This window comes from Pan paniscus, chromosome 1 (genome assembly GCF_029289425.2).
Source record: "Pan paniscus chromosome 1, NHGRI_mPanPan1-v2.0_pri, whole genome shotgun sequence".
NCBI classification, from domain to species: domain Eukaryota; kingdom Metazoa; phylum Chordata; class Mammalia; order Primates; family Hominidae; genus Pan; species Pan paniscus.
The window spans coordinates 153,712,639-153,728,743 of NC_073249.2; positions in this window are offsets into that span (position 1 = coordinate 153,712,639).

A 16,105-nucleotide genomic window follows, 5' to 3' on the forward strand; every position below is an offset into this window, starting at 1 on the left:
ACCTTTGTAAATAGCGTTTTCATTAAATTTTTAAATTGTCACCTTTGAGTATATATCTGTTTCCTGTCCAAATCCTGACTGATACAAGGTATATTGCTTTGATTTCAGCAAAGGGGCTACAGTAAAAATTATTTGTCTGTCAATAGAAGGGCTTTGTAGAAAGAAATGGGTTCTTTTTGTCCTGTTACTTGGTTATCTTTAAATGTAAGCTGTTGAAGGTTGGGTTCTCCGAATGCAGACATGAAGACAAAGTTTGAGGCTCAAGATATTTATTAAGGATTGATGTATGTGAAAGGAAGGGGAAGGAGGTATAGTTGGTCAATCAGGAAGTCATAAAAGGCTTGGACTGCCTACAGAAGCTTAGAGTCAATATTGCCTGTTAGGGTTGTTTGGCATTGGGCTACACTAGCTGAGCCTTTATAGGCACCATCCTCAGTCAGCAGATGCCAGCTGCCCTAGAAAGGGAATGATCAGACAGAAATCAAGCAGACCCTGAGGAAGTGCTGGGAGGAGGCTTGTCTGGACACTCCACACTCCACAGTTGGAAAGTACACTATTTCATAAAGGTTATCTGGGTGGTACATCTCTCTACCACACAAGTTGTCACACTTCTGTTTAGATGTATATCATTATTTGTATTTGTAGAATGACTGGATGTAATATAAAACACCCAGTCAAATTTGAATTTCAGATAAACAACAATTAAATTTTAGTATAATTATATCCCATGCAGTATTTAGGAACTACTTATAAAAAACAATGATTTGTTGTTTACTTGAAATTCAAGTTTAATACTTTGTTTTGACTTGTTAGGTTTTGTTTCTAAATCAGGAAATTCTAATATTTCTCATCTATTAATAAAAGAAGTTTCACAGAGTATTTAAACAGTTCAGCCTCTGAGACTGGACCTCACTGATTCAAAGATTGTTTTTTCACTTAGCACCACTTTAACCTTAGGGAGGTTATTAAATTCCCATGTGCTTTAGTTGTTTTATCTTCAAAATGGCGAATATAGGAGAGCTTTATTTATAAACTGTTTTGAGGATTACATAAGTTATTAAAAGTAGAACATTGAAAAATTAATAACACATATAGTAAGTGTTCAATAAACATTAGCAATTGCAATTATTGTTTTTATTACATCCCATCTTTTTTACTAATGCAATACATCTTTGCAGAGTGTTGTAGCATAGCTGACTAAGGTATAGTCTCTATTCCCTAAAATACTATATTCTAGTAGGGCAATCATATATCAGTTCAAAATAATACAAACACCTTACAAATAATGCTATGAAAAAAAGTATTGTGGTTAATGTAGCATGGAATTGGTAATTAAGGAATTGAACAGTAATGTGGTTTCATAGAGATTATGAAATTTAAGCTGGACCTGGAGGAAGACTATGATTTTGACTCATGAAGGTGAAGCTGAAACACTTGAAAAGAAGAATCAACTAAATTTTGATCTGAAATGTAAGCTAGATAGCATTCCACATGAATTTTCTACAAATATACAAGAAGAGAGAGAAGATGGAGGCAAGAAATACAGTCAAAAATCAACATGGACCAAGAAATTCTTAAAATATATGAGAAGAAGTGAGTTATATTACAGCATGCAGATGGACTTAAAACAGGTTAGATGATACTTCATACTTCCCTTTTTTCTTATTGTCAAAATATTATCTTATCTCTTTTAGAAGGTTTATAGAGATACTTTTTAATTCTTGGCCCATCTGTTCTAACATTTTGCTTGTGATGAAAGTGGTAAGCCAATATTTGTTTTTCTTTAGAGATGGCTGTGCTCCGCAAGGGTACTGTTAATTTGGCATTGGACCTCCTATTCCCGGAGGTTATCAGTTATTTCATCAATGTTTCCAGTGTCCCAGGGATGGCCACACATCTGATGACTCATTAAACGAACTCAGCAATCTTAGCATATGGTTATACTCACAAGCTAAGATTTATTAGAGACAGAATAAGAACCAACAAAGAGAAATAAACAGTGTCTGGAGGAATCCACGTGCAGATTTCCTATGCTCTCTCCTTTCCATAAGGGGTCGCGGAGAGTATGCCCACCCTCTATCACCAAAAATGCAGTCACATCTTCATGACATTTCTACTCAGGTAATCTTGTTTGAGATGTAATTTAGGGTTTTTAGTGGAGGCTGGTCACACAGCCATTCTCAGTCTAGCAACAAACATGCCAGACTCCCAGAAGAAGAGCATGTTTTCACCACAAAGCACATTGTTTGTATAAACAACCTAGACTTAGAGACACAATCTTATCATTTTGAGAATGTTTCAGAAGTCAAGTTTCCAGACACCAGACAAGGGCCAAACTTGTAAGGGAGCTCTTTTAAAATTACAGCCTCCAACCTGCTATTATCACGTCTATGAACAGTCAGTATGTGAGCAAGGCCAGACCTCAGTCCAACCCCTGTGAGTTCAGGGTGGATTGAGCCCTGAGATGGAGGGAGCTGATATCAGAGTATTCCTCCTTCTATAAAAATAATTCTTCAGATTATGACCTCATTTATTTTACCCCAATAATAGGGTGAGAATACTTCCTGAATGGTTGCAGAAGCAACAACCAGAAGTTACGGAGGGTGGTGGAAGAACAAGGGCAGAACGCTACAGTTTCTGCCCCACTAAAGTTTTCTCCTTGTAGTAGGTCTTGCTCCCTGTACCACCCCTTCACACAGCAGTTTTAAAACAGCCACCCATCACCCAAGGATTTCTTACAGTTTTTTGCCTGTCCTTGATGTTTCATGTTTTCCCTTTGCAATTTATCTGGGATTTCTCTCTAGTTTCTCTTAAAGCTGAAATCCAGCAGTCTTGCTACTTCAGCATCCTGGTAGGAACTAGATAGACTGTCATTTTGAAAAAGTTTCTCTTATTTAATTTTAAAATCTCATATATCCTTATTGAAGTTCTCTTGAGTGGTACAGATCCAGAAAAAAAGAAAGAAAGAAAGAAAAAGAAACCAAAACTCACGTGTAACTTTACAGTAGAGAAATAGTTAGTAGCTTGTGGTAGATCTTGACAGTAAGTTTCTGTTTTTCTTCCTATGTGCCTTTTGTTTGAAGTGTAACACTAACATCAGGTTTAGCCCACACTTGGTCTATTACTAAGTGATGGAATATCTGAAGACATCTGGTGAGTTGTCTAGCAATTCCTAATTGGAATCTCTTTATCTATGTGGTGGAAGAAACCTCTGGGGAATAATATCAACGAGGACCCTTTGGGGGATTCAGACACTGCGGTTATGTGTAGAAAACTGGTGGGACTATTCAAGAGAAGTCTATTAACAGGGAAAATAATTAGCTTTTTAGGAGAAAATAAATTTTAAAGTAAGAGAACGAGGTATAAAACTATTAACTTGATACCACTGTCTTAATCATTAAGGAGTAATTCTGGACAGAATACGGAATTGGTCTGTAGGATTTACATTTCTACTCAGTCCCCATTGGACTCATTTCTGAGACCTATGAAGGGTAGGGATAGACTACATTAAATATCTTCCTAAAATACTGAATGAGCTTGTTCATTGAGCTATGAAATATATTACTGTACAAACACTGCCTAGCATCACTGTAACAAGAAATAATGGTTCTTTGTTCCTCTCTTTCCGATGTCCTTAGTCACAGGCCACCTTAGAGCTTTGCCATTGAGAAACTCAGACACCACAGAAACCAAGTCCTTCTACTGTGCAATGGTGGCAATCATGAGTAAATGCTGTGCCTGGTGAAACAAGAGACATAAGTGCCAAGGGTAGCAACCACAGATAGAATGCAGTTTATGTATGCTGGGGATTGTCACAGCCTGCAATCCAGCAGCAGTATTTATTGGCCAAATGAAACAGTAGTAAAAATAAACATGAAACTTTTTACCTAGAATTTAATGAAGGGACTAACTTACCCCTTGGAAAAGTAGGAGTGGAGCATCAAAACCTTGCCGGCATGAACTTGTTTGTGAGTTCAATGAAAGATAGCCTCTGGTCTCCAAAAAATTCCCTAGGGTTACTACTGCTGGAATATCCACAGGCTGCTGATGCTTGTGAAATATGAATTGCAAAATTTATAAACCTATGTGGTGACTATGATATCCCTAATTTAATCTCAACATTAGAAAACATGGTTTAACAAAATATTTATGACATGTGTCAGAAAACGATTTTTTCTGATAACATAATATTGAAAATTCTGGAACCTTTAATATTTCATTTGTTTGTTGAATAAAAGTTGAATTTGAATTGTTTATTATAGTCCATTTGGTGAGTTTATGTTGATAGCAAAGCAAAATATTTAAAATCATTATGCTAGGGGTTCCTTCAACACATGCTGCCCAGACAACAAGTGCAATATCCCTCATTTTTTCTATGAGATGTCTGAAACCTAGGAAAGTGTCTCTGGTAGAATTGGGACCATGGCTCAGTTTGATTCCCAACCCACTAGAAATCCTTGTATATTGCCGTACTTCATGTGAGATGCCTCACTTCGTCACATCAGGGCAGCAGTGTTATTATCCATTCTAAACTAATGTGCGATATTGGGTCTGCTGATCTGTACTCAGGCAAACACTTTTATCCCCACTTGAAGAATTGTTGCTTATACATGAACCAGCTATTTTGCTTAAAGACAATCTGCAACACATTTCTTTGCTTTCCTGTCCTTTTACTTTGTTTCTTTTTCTCTTCTTTTTTTCTGGCTTTCATTTTTTGGTCAATTTATAGTTATTTTTAATAATGTTATAGCATGATTGAGTTCAAGCAAACATATCTTCAGTGCCTCAGAAATGAAGGAAATTTAAAAGGTCTGAAGTAACATCTGAGTAACTGAAAGAGAAATAAAAGTAGCAGCAAAGTAGAAACAAAAAAAAATCCTATTTTTATTGGACCTCTAACTTTGCAGAAATGTTTTTATTTTGTATGTTTGTATTTAAATGAAGAATATACCCTACTATAACAGTCAGTTTTTAAAGAAAGATAAATAATTATAAATGATATGGAGACAGTGAGAGAGTTAGGTGCAAGGCAAAAGGGATAGAGATTTGGAAGGAGGAAGGTGATATGTATTTCCAAACAAAAATACTGATAAAGAAAATTCTGAAAAAAGTTGGGTCATTCTTTGTGGCTAGGTTATTTGAAGACAAGAAATGGATCCAATTCTTTAGATTTTATCTGCATTCACCCAGTAAACGTGATCATTTATGCTATAAGAGAATAAAGAAAGGGCATCCGAAAGGTGGATGCCTGTAAAGTCAGTCTTGCTTCATTATAAATTAAAAACCAGAGCAAAGGTTGGGATGGGTACTACTGAATTGAAAATATCTAGTCAGAAAGGGATCTTACTACTTTCATGGCCCTTGTCATATGATTCATTGGAGGATCCTAGTAATCTTCTGTCTATTGGCAATTGTAGGACTTAACATAGATTTTAATTTTTCATTACATAATTTTCAATCTTTTTCTACTTCAAACATGCAGATGCAATTTTTGTAGATCTTGTTTTCCCCATAGTAGGGGATCTCCTAGTTTCTCCCAGTTCTTTTTCAGCTGCATTTGTTTCTTTGACCTTCAACTTACATGCAAAACAGTTAGGTTTGTAGTCACACCTCTACTTAGACATCTGGGTTGAAATCTCTAAGAAGAGCTACTTTCTAAGAGGACAGTGAAAATCCCTTAAGTTAGAAGGTTTATATTTTATTACCGAACAAATTAATTTCTGCTTTTTAATTCTATGTATTTCTTACAATTAAATACTCGGAGCTATGAATATTTCATACTAAATGAGAAGATAATTTTATCTTTCTGGTATTAATTAGTTGGCTAAAAATATATTTGACTTGGGGAAAAAACAGACACAAAGGAATTTTTGTGAGATATTTTTAGGATAGGTTTGTGTACGGAATATAAAAATGTTTTTACAAAATTACTTCTAAATTTTCATATTTAATCCCAAAATTAATAAAAGAAAGAAAAAAAAATTTAGTCATGGGAATCAACAATTAACATAATTTTGGGAAATAGAAAGCAGTTTTTTTAGGTTTAAGGCTTAATTGACAAATAGAAATTATATATATTTATGGTATACAACATGTTTTGATATTTGTATACATTGTGTAATAAATAAAGCTAATAAACATACTCATTACCTCTCATATTTTTCATTTTTTTGGAGGTGAGAATATTTAAGATCTATTTTGTGAGCAATTTTGAATTATACATTAAATTTTAATAACTATAGTTACCATGCTCTACAAGTGATTTCCAAAAATTGTTTCTCCTAATTAAAAATGTGTAAGCTGTGACTAACATCTCTCCATCTTCGCACCCCTGCTCAGCCCCTGATAACTACCATTTTCTTCTCTATTTCCATGAGTTCAGCTTTTCAAAATTCCGCATATGAACGACAGGATTGCAGTGTTTGTCTTTCCATGCCTGGCCTCTTTCACTTAGCATAATGTCTTCCAGGTTCATCCTTGCTGTCACAAATCACAAGATTGAATCCTTTTTAAGGCTGAATGGTATTCCATTTTATGTATACATATATGTGTATATATCTCTCTCTGTGTATGTGCATATTATATATGTATGTGTGTGTGTATACATTGCATTTTCTTATTCATTCATCTATCGATGGACTCTTAGCTCGATTCTGTATCTTGGCTATTGTGAGTAACGCTGCAATGAGCAGGGAATGCAAATATCTCTGGCAAACTGATTGCCATTTCTTTTGGATGTATAACCAGAAATGGGACTGCTGAATTGTATGCTATTTCTATTTTTAGTATTTTGAGAAATTTACATACTGTTTTCCAAAATGGTTGCACCAATTTACATTTCTACCAGTCGTGTACAAGCCTTTCTTTTTCTCCATATCCTCACCAATACTTATTTTTTTGTTTTTTGGATAATAGGCATTCTAAAAAGTATGGGGTGATATTTCATGTGGTTTTAATTTATATTTCCCTGATGATATAAATATAAAAATGTTAAACATTTTTTTCATATACCTGTTGGCCATTTTTGTCTTATATTTGGGGAAATGTCTATTCAGGTTCTTTGCCCATTTTTTAATCAGGTTACTTGTTTTCTTGGTATTGACTTATTTGAGTTCCTTATATATTTTGGACATTAAGCTCCTGTCAGATGTGTGGTTTGAGAATAGTTTATCACATTCTGGAGGTTGTTTCATCACCCTGTTGATTGTTTTCTTTGCTGTGCCGCTTTTTGTTTGATGTAATCTTATTTGTCTCCTTTTATTTCATTACCTGTGCCTTTGGGGTCACATTCAGAAAAACTTTGCCCAGATCAACGTCAAGGCGATTTTCTCTATGTTTTCTTCTAGTAGTTTTCTAGTTTCAGGCCTTACATTTAAATTTTTTTTGAGATGATTTTTACATATGATGTGAGATGAGGTTCTAATTTTATTTTTCTACTTATGGATATCCAGTTTTCCCAATATTATTTATTTAAAAGACTGTCCTTTCCATATTATGTATTCTGGCACATTTGTTCAGCAGTTGACTGTAAATGTTTGAATTTATTTCTGGGCTCTCTCTTCTGTATATTTGGTCTATATGTCTGTTTCTATGCCAATACTGTGCTGGGTTTTGTTTCTCAGAAAAATTATCTTATTTGTATCTTAAGTTAACAAATAAAAATTCTATATATTTATGGTTTACAACATATTTTGAAAGATATATAAATATATGTACATTGTAGAATGAATAAATTAAGTTAATTAACATATGCATTACTACACGTATCATTTTTTATGTTTAACACTTAAAATCTATGCTCTGAGCCCATTATAAGTATACAACACAATGTTTTTAACAGTAGCCACCATACTGTATAACAGATCTCTTGAACTTGAATATCGTGTTGTTTTGATAACTATACTTTTTTTTTCTTTTTTTAAGAAGCGATCTTGCCATGTGGCCCAGACTGATCTCAAACTCCTGGCCCAAGCAATTGCCTGCCTCGGCCTCCCAGAGTGCTAGGATTAGAGTTGTGGGCCCCTGTGCCTGGCCGATAACTATACTTTTGTAATACATTTTGAAATCAGGTAATGTCATGTCTCCGGCTTTGTTTGTTTTGCCCAAGACTACTTTGGCCCTTTGGTGGTTTTTGTTTTTTTGTTTTGTTTTGTTTTTGAGGTTCCATACAAATTTTAGGATTTTTTTTCATTCTTGCAAAAAATGTTCAGTGTTAATATATAGAAACACAACTAAGTTTTGTATGTTGATTTTATATTATGCAACTTTAATGAATTTGTTTATTATTTTTAACAGTATTTTTAGTGAACTCTTTAGCATTTTTTCTATAAAATATCATGTCATCTGTAAACTTTTGATTTGGATGTATTTTATTTATTTTTCTTCCCTAGTTGTCCCGGCCAGAACTTCTAGTACTGTATTTAAGGGACATATTGAAAATGAGTATCCTTGTTTTGTTTCTGATCTTAGAGAAAAAGCCTTCAACTTTTCACCATTGATTATGATATTAGCTGTGGGCTTGGTATGTATGGCCTTAATTATGTTGAGTAACATTTCTTCTATACCTAATTTGTTGAGGGTTTTTATCATTAAAGGATATTGACTTTTTTCAAATGCCTCATCTTTATCTAATGAGATGATCATATAGTTTTGTCTTTCATTCTGCTAATGTCGTATATCACTTGTATTAATATGCATATGTTGAACCAACTTATATCCCATGGATAAATCCCACTTGATCATGGTGAATAATCATTTAACTGTGCCTTTTAATCAGTTTGCTGGTATTTGCCAAGGACTTTCACATTATTGTCCATCAGGAATATTGGACTGTAATTTTCTTTCCTTGTCGTGTCCTTTTCTGGCTCTGCTATAAGGGTAACACTGGCCTTGTAAAATGAATTTAGAAGTTATTTCCTCTTCTTCAGTTTTTGAAAGAGTTTGAGGCCGGGAGCGGTGGCTCACACCTGTATTCCCAGCACTTTGGGAGGCCGAGGTGGGTGGATCACGAGGTCAGGAGATCGAGACCATCCTGGCTAACACAGTGAAACCATGTCTCTACTGAAAATACAAAAAATTAGCCGGGCGTGGTGGCAGGCGCCTGTAGTCCCAGCTACTCGAGGCTGAGGCAGGAGAATGGCGTGAGCCCGGGAGGCGGAGCTTGCCGTGAGCCGAGATGGCGCCACTGCACTCTAGCCTGGGCGACAGAGCGAGACTCCGTCTCAAAAAAAAAAAAAAAAAAAAGAGTTTGAGAAGGATGTTATTAGTTATTTCTTGTTTTTGTTTGTTTGTTTGTTTGTTTGAGACAGTGTCTCACTCTGTCACTCAGGCTGGAGTGCAGTGGTGTGATCTTGGCTCACCGCAACCTCCGCTTCCCAGGCTCAAGCAATTCTCCTGCCTCAGCCCCCTGAGTAGCTGGGATTACAGGCGGGTGCCACTACCTGACCAGCTAATTTTTGTATTTTTAGTAGAGATGGGGTTTCACCAGGTTGGCCAGGCTGGTCTTGAGCTCCTGACCTCGAATGATCCACCCACCTTGGCCTCCCAAAATGCTGGGAATACAGGCGTGAGCCACCGCACCTGGCCAGTTATTTCTTAAATGTTTGGTAGAAATGAGTCATGAAGCCATTGGGTCTTGGGCTTTGCTTTGATGGGAGCTTTTTCTAATTAGTTACCCAATTACGTTACTCATTGTCAGTCTGTTTAGATTTTGTATTTCTTCATGATTCAGTCTTGATAGATTACATGTTTCTAGGAATTTATCCATTTCTTCTAGGTTATCAATTTGTTGGCATATAACTGTTCATAGTAGTTTCTTATGGTTCTTTGTATTTCTTTGATATTTATAAAGTTTCCTCTTTCATTTATTGTTTATTTGAATCTTCTATTTTCTTATTTAGTCTGACTAAAGGTTCTTTTTAAAAACTCAACTCTTAGTTTGATCTCTTCTACCACTTTTCTAGATCCTATTTCATTTATTTCTGCTCTTGCATCTGTTATCTTCTTTCTTCTACTAGTTGTAGGTTTAGTTTGTTTTTCTTTCTCTAGTTTATTGAGGTATAATATTTGGATTTTATTTCAGTTCTTCTTTTTTATGAATGCAGACTTTTGTAACTATAAAATTCCCTCTTAGAACTGCTTTTCTTGCACATCATAAGTTCTGGTATGTTGTTTCCATTTTTCTGTGCCATTTAATATTTGTAAATTTTCCTTTTAATCTTTTCTTGGACTCATTGCCTGTTCAGGAGCATGGGGTTTACTTTACATATATTGTGAATTTTCCAAAAAACTTTCTGTTCTTTATTTCTAGTTTTTTACCATTGTGATCAAAATATTTACTTGATATTATTTCAGCCCTCTTAAATTTCAAAAATAGAAGTGTATCTTCCCCTTTCAAACCGGGCTTGTAAAAATAAAAATAAAAATAAATTTGATTACTTTGGGGGATACCTGTTAACTAAGGCATTGTATCTATGCCTGAGAATTCTCTAGCTTTTTATCCCCACCAAGACAATCATTGTAGTCCTGCTCCTTGGATATATGTGTGGCCAAGGGGAAGAATATTTAGGTAGGGGCATATTGCAAAATCTTTCAAATTATATCACATTGACTACCATTATTCTTCCTTTAGGTGAGGGTTTGTCTATAAATAGAAAAATCCACATGATGTGGTTTGGCTATTTCCCCACCCAAATCTCATCTTGAATTGTAGTTCCCATGATCTTCATGTGTTGTGGGAGGGACCCAGTGAGAAGTAATTGAATCATGGGGGTGGTTACCCCATGCTACCATTCTCATCTCATGGGATCTGATGGTTTCACAAGGGGCTTTTCCCCCCTTTTGCTTGGAATTTATCTCTCCTGCTGCCATGCGAAGAAGGACATGTTTGCTTCCCCTTCTGCCACGGTAAGTTTCCTGAGGCTTCCCCAGCCATGCAAAACTGTGAATCAATTAATCCTCTTTTCCCTTTAAATTACCCAATCTTGGGTATGTCTTTATTAGCAGCATGAGAATGAACTAATACAGTAAATTGTTAGCAGAGGTGGGGTGCTGCAATAAAGATACCTGAAGATGAAGAAGCAACTTTGGAACTGGGTAACAGGCAGAGGTTGGAAGAGTTTGGAGGGCTCAAAAGAAGATAGGAAAATGTGGGAAAGTTTGGAACTCACTAGAGACTTGGAGGACTCAGAAGACAGGAAGATGTGATAAAGTTTGGAACATCCTAGAGAACTGTTGAATGGAAAATGATGATAGTGATATGGACAATGAAGTCCAGGCTTAGGTGGTCTCAGATGGAGATAAGGAACTTGTTGGGAATGGAGTAAATGTCACTCTTGCTATGCAAAGATACTGGTGGCATTTTGCTCCTGCCCTAGAGATCTGTGGAACCTTGAACTTGAGGAAGATGATTTAGAGTATCTGGCAGGAGAAATTTCTAAATGGCAAAGTGTTTAAGAGAAAGAAGAGCATAAAAGTTTGAAAAGTTTGGAAAATTTGCAGTGTGATGATGCAATAGAAAAAAAACCCATTTTATGGGAGAAATTCAAGCTGGCTGCATAAATTTGCATAATTAATACAGAACCAAATGTCAATTACCAAGAGAATGGGAAAAATGTCTGCAGGGCATAACAGTGACCCTCACAGCAGGCTTTCCCATCACAGATCTGGAAACCTAGGAGAAAAAATGGTTTTGTGGGCCCAGCCCAGGGACCCCCTGCTCTCTGCAGCCTCGGGGACATGATGCCCTGAGTCCCAGTGGCTTCAGCTCCAGCTGTGGCTAAAGGGGCCAAGGTACAACCTGGGCCATTATTTAAGAGGGTGCAAGCCCCGAGCCTTTGCAGCTTCCGTGTAGTATTGTGCGTGCAGTGCACAGAAGTCAAGAATTGAGGTCTGGGAACCTTCATCTAGATTTCAGAGGTTGTATGGAAACACCTGGATGCCCAGACAGAAGTTTGCTGCAGGGGTGGAGGCCTCATGGAGAACCTCTGCTAGGACAGTGTGGAAGGGAAATGTGGGGTCATAGCCTTCACACAGAGTCCCCACTTTGCACTGCCTAGTGGAGCTGTGAGAAAAGGGTCACCATCCTCCAGATCCCAGAATGATAGATCCACTGACACCTTGCACCATGCACCTAGAAAAGCTGCAGGCACTCAATACCAGCCCATCAAAGCAGCTGGCAGGGGGGCTGTATTCTGCAAAGCCACAGTGGTGGAGGAGCCCAAGGCCATGGAAGCCCACTTCTTCTATCAGCATGACCTGGATGTGAGACATGGAGTCAAAGGAGATCATTTTGGAAATTTAAAGTTAATGAATGCCCTATTGGATTTCAGACTTACATGGGGCCTGTAGCCCCTTTGTTTTGGCCAATTTCTCCCATTTGGAAAGGATGTATTTATCCAATGCCTGTACTCGCATTGTATCTAGGAAATAACTAACTTGCTTTTGATTTTACAGGCTCATAGGCAGGAGGGAGGGACCTGCCTTGTCTCAAATGAGACTTCTGACTTGAACTTTTGGGTTATTGCTGGAATTAGTTAAGACTTTTGGGGACTGTTGGAAGGACATGATTGTGTTTTGAAATGTGAAGACATAAGATTTGGGAGGGGCCAGGATGGAATGATGTGGTTTGGCTGTGTTCTCACCCAAATCTCATCTTGAATCATAGTTCCCATAATCCCCATGTGTCATGGGAGGGACCCAGTGGGAGGTAATTGAATCATGAGGGTAGCTAACCCCATGCTGCTGCTCTTGTGACAATGAGTTCTCATGAGATGTGATGGTTTTATAAGGGACTTTTCCCCCTTTTATTTGGCACTTCTCTCTCCTCCCACCACGTGAAGAACGGAGTGTTTGCTTCCCTTTCCACCATGATTGTAAGTTTCCTGAGGCCTCCCTAGTCATGTGAAACTGTGAGTCAATTAAACCTCTTTTCTTTAGAAATTACACAGTCTCGGGTATGTCTTTATTAGCAGTGTGAAAATGGACTAATATACCACTGTTTACAGTTTGTTTCCTATTCCCCAAAGAAAACATGGATACCATTGTAATATAAATGTAGTATATATGTAATATAATGTAATATATTACATATATATTGTAATATATTACAATATATATTACATATATATTGTAATATAAATGTAATATAAATGTAGTATAAATATGTGGATACCATGCTGAACTAAAAATAAACCAAATTCTTCAGTGCTAGCTCTCACTGGAGCTCCATTATTTTCATTCTGGTGATGTGACTTCTTCATATTAGAGAAGTAGATTTTTACATTTCTCCCATTGGGGGATCATCATCATATCAAACACTCAAATATTTAATTCAACAAATGTTTTCATCAAATAAACCCCATTAGTTCAGATAGCCTTTGTATTTATTTCATTTCACTGTGATGCTATTTTTCTGGTCAGGGAAAAAAAGAATTTCCTGATTTGGCAGTATTCTCTGTGGAATCAATTGGGCTGCATAGGCAGCTACCTGGCTGTGAAATGTCAGGCTGATTCAAATATCATATTAAGTGATGTTAAATGTTTTCTGGGTATGGGACTGAACATCATCTTTATGGAAGCTGAATTTTGACTGAAAGGGTCACATAGGCAAGCAAGTGTTCATGAGTTTTGAAATAGGAGCATGTATTAGAAGTTCACTGGGATTTAATATTTGAACAGCCAGGATGGGCATGAAACATGAAGAAAGGAGTATATCGTTTGTATGTACTATTTCTCCTGATCCCATATCTTTGGTAATTATTCATTCTACTCTTAAATAATGGACATTAACATCAATATGGGCCAAGGTCAATATTAGATGGTGATTAAAAAGTTATAGACACTCCATGCCCTCCAGGCAGCACGAGATAATTGGGAAGGGCAGTTATGCAGCGAGACAATTCAAGTGCAAGTTGCAAAGTGCTCTAACAGAGACATGTGTGAGGTGCTAAAGCAGTAGAAATGAGGTGCACTTTCTACTCTCTGTGGGAACAGAGTAAATCAGGGACTCTCACAGAGAAGATGGTATTTGAGCACCTGCCTTTACAATCAATCGCTTCACAATTTTATTCATATACATACACATACATCAATAATGTGTGTATATACTATATAGATATATGTGTGTGTGTGTGTGTGTGTGTGTATATATATATATATAATCTGTATCCTGTATCCTGCTCAAAGTATTGTGTGTGTGTGTGTGTGTGTGTGTGTATTTTTTTTCTTCAGCAGGACACAGACTAGGCACAATATATTGTAACATCTTGGCAGCAAATTATCACAGTCTATGGCCATCAAATGTCAAAAGCCATCAGAAATAACAGAATTAACATAAAAATAGTAAAAAAAAAAAAAAACCCTAGATTTTGCAACTTGTAGTTGGTCCTTTCAGCAAAGCTGAGAAAAAAAGTTCAACACAAAAAAATGCAGTTTTTGTCACCAAAGAAAGATTTGTCTACTCTCCTTTTTTTTTTGTGGCTGTGACATTTTCAGGCTGATTCAAGGCACCATGGTTGACATCACTTCTACTTATAAAAATGTAGTTGTTGTTTAGTACTAGATATTCTTAGATTTAGTGGTGAGAGACGTTTTGTATAACCATCCATTATTTATCTGAGCATTATCTGGTAGTCACTATGGACTTAGTCGGAAGAACAATGAACTAAGAAGCAGGAAACCTTGAGTATATTATTGTGACCTTTGAGCCACCAGGTAATATCCCTAAATCTCAATTTTCTTATCAATTAATTCTGAATGACTTTTGCAAATTAATTTACAAGGCTATGTTACAATGAAATGAGATAATAATTATTAATGTAAAATTGAAAATATCATGTACTAGGCACAGTGCAGTGTAGATTGAAGATTGGACACTTCATGAAAAGGCTAAAACTGTGACACCACATAATTCAAATATATAAAATTATAGACATTTTGAATAAGGTAAAAATAATTTGTTTTGCCAAATTTTAAAAAAGCTGGAATAGCTTTTATACTCTCAATAAGAATTATTTAGAAAAATACACATATGCCAAGCATTTTAAATACCTATTTTAATTTACTATTATGATACCATAAGGATATAGGCATTGTTTACATTTTTGATGAAAATGCCATAAGTTTGAGAGTTTAACTACCTTATAGTGTGATTGGGAGTCATAGAGAGAAGATAGCCATAATTCTGAATCCAGTGTTTTCCAATAAAGGAGAGAGAGGACAAGATCAGATGCACCTGGGAACCATTTTGAATTTGGGCTTCTAATTTGATAAATTATTAGAAGTGCCAACACTGGGAAATCAGGTGAATTTAGTTTGATTTTTTTTTCCCCAGCTCTTTAGAAAATAGACACAATTATTCTTCTCTAACTGGGCTGCTCATGTTAAAAAGATAAGAGTAAAACATGTAGCTTCCTTATTACCAAGCAGCAATTTTTGGGGCAGTGATAAGCCAAAACCAAAATATTTCTTATGGATACTTCTTAGATATTTTCCACACTGTAAATGCAACATTCATGCAAGGTTTACTTGGGTCTTGAATGTGGACTTTAAAAATAGAGGAGGATTTATACTATAAAGTAAAAGTCACCTATAATCTACCCACATTAAAATTTCTATCAAGATAGAAGTGAGAATTGCCACTTTCCAAAACTCCAGTGCCAGCTTCCTGGGGGAAATCATGGAGAATCATTTGATATGTGCTTTTTGAATGACTCCTTTAATTCAAGATTTTATAAATTCAGAAAGAAATTTATCAGAGGTTGAACCTATACTGTGGAGCAAGAACTATCGGCCCACTACTATTACTGAATTTATACACATATATGTTTTTAGCTAGGACAGTACAGGTGGGCTGAGGTAATAAATACACAAAATGTCGTTGGCTTAACATATTTTTATATTTATTTATTTATTTATTTTTGAGACGGAGTCTCACTCTGTTGCCCAGGCTGGAGTGCAGTGGTGCAATCTCTGCTCACTGCAAGCTCCGCCTCCCGGGTTCACGCCCATTCTCCTGCCTCAGCCTCTGGAGTAGCTGGGACCACAGGCACCTGCCACCACGCCCGGCTAATTTTTGGTATTTTTAGTAGAGACAGGGTTTCACCGT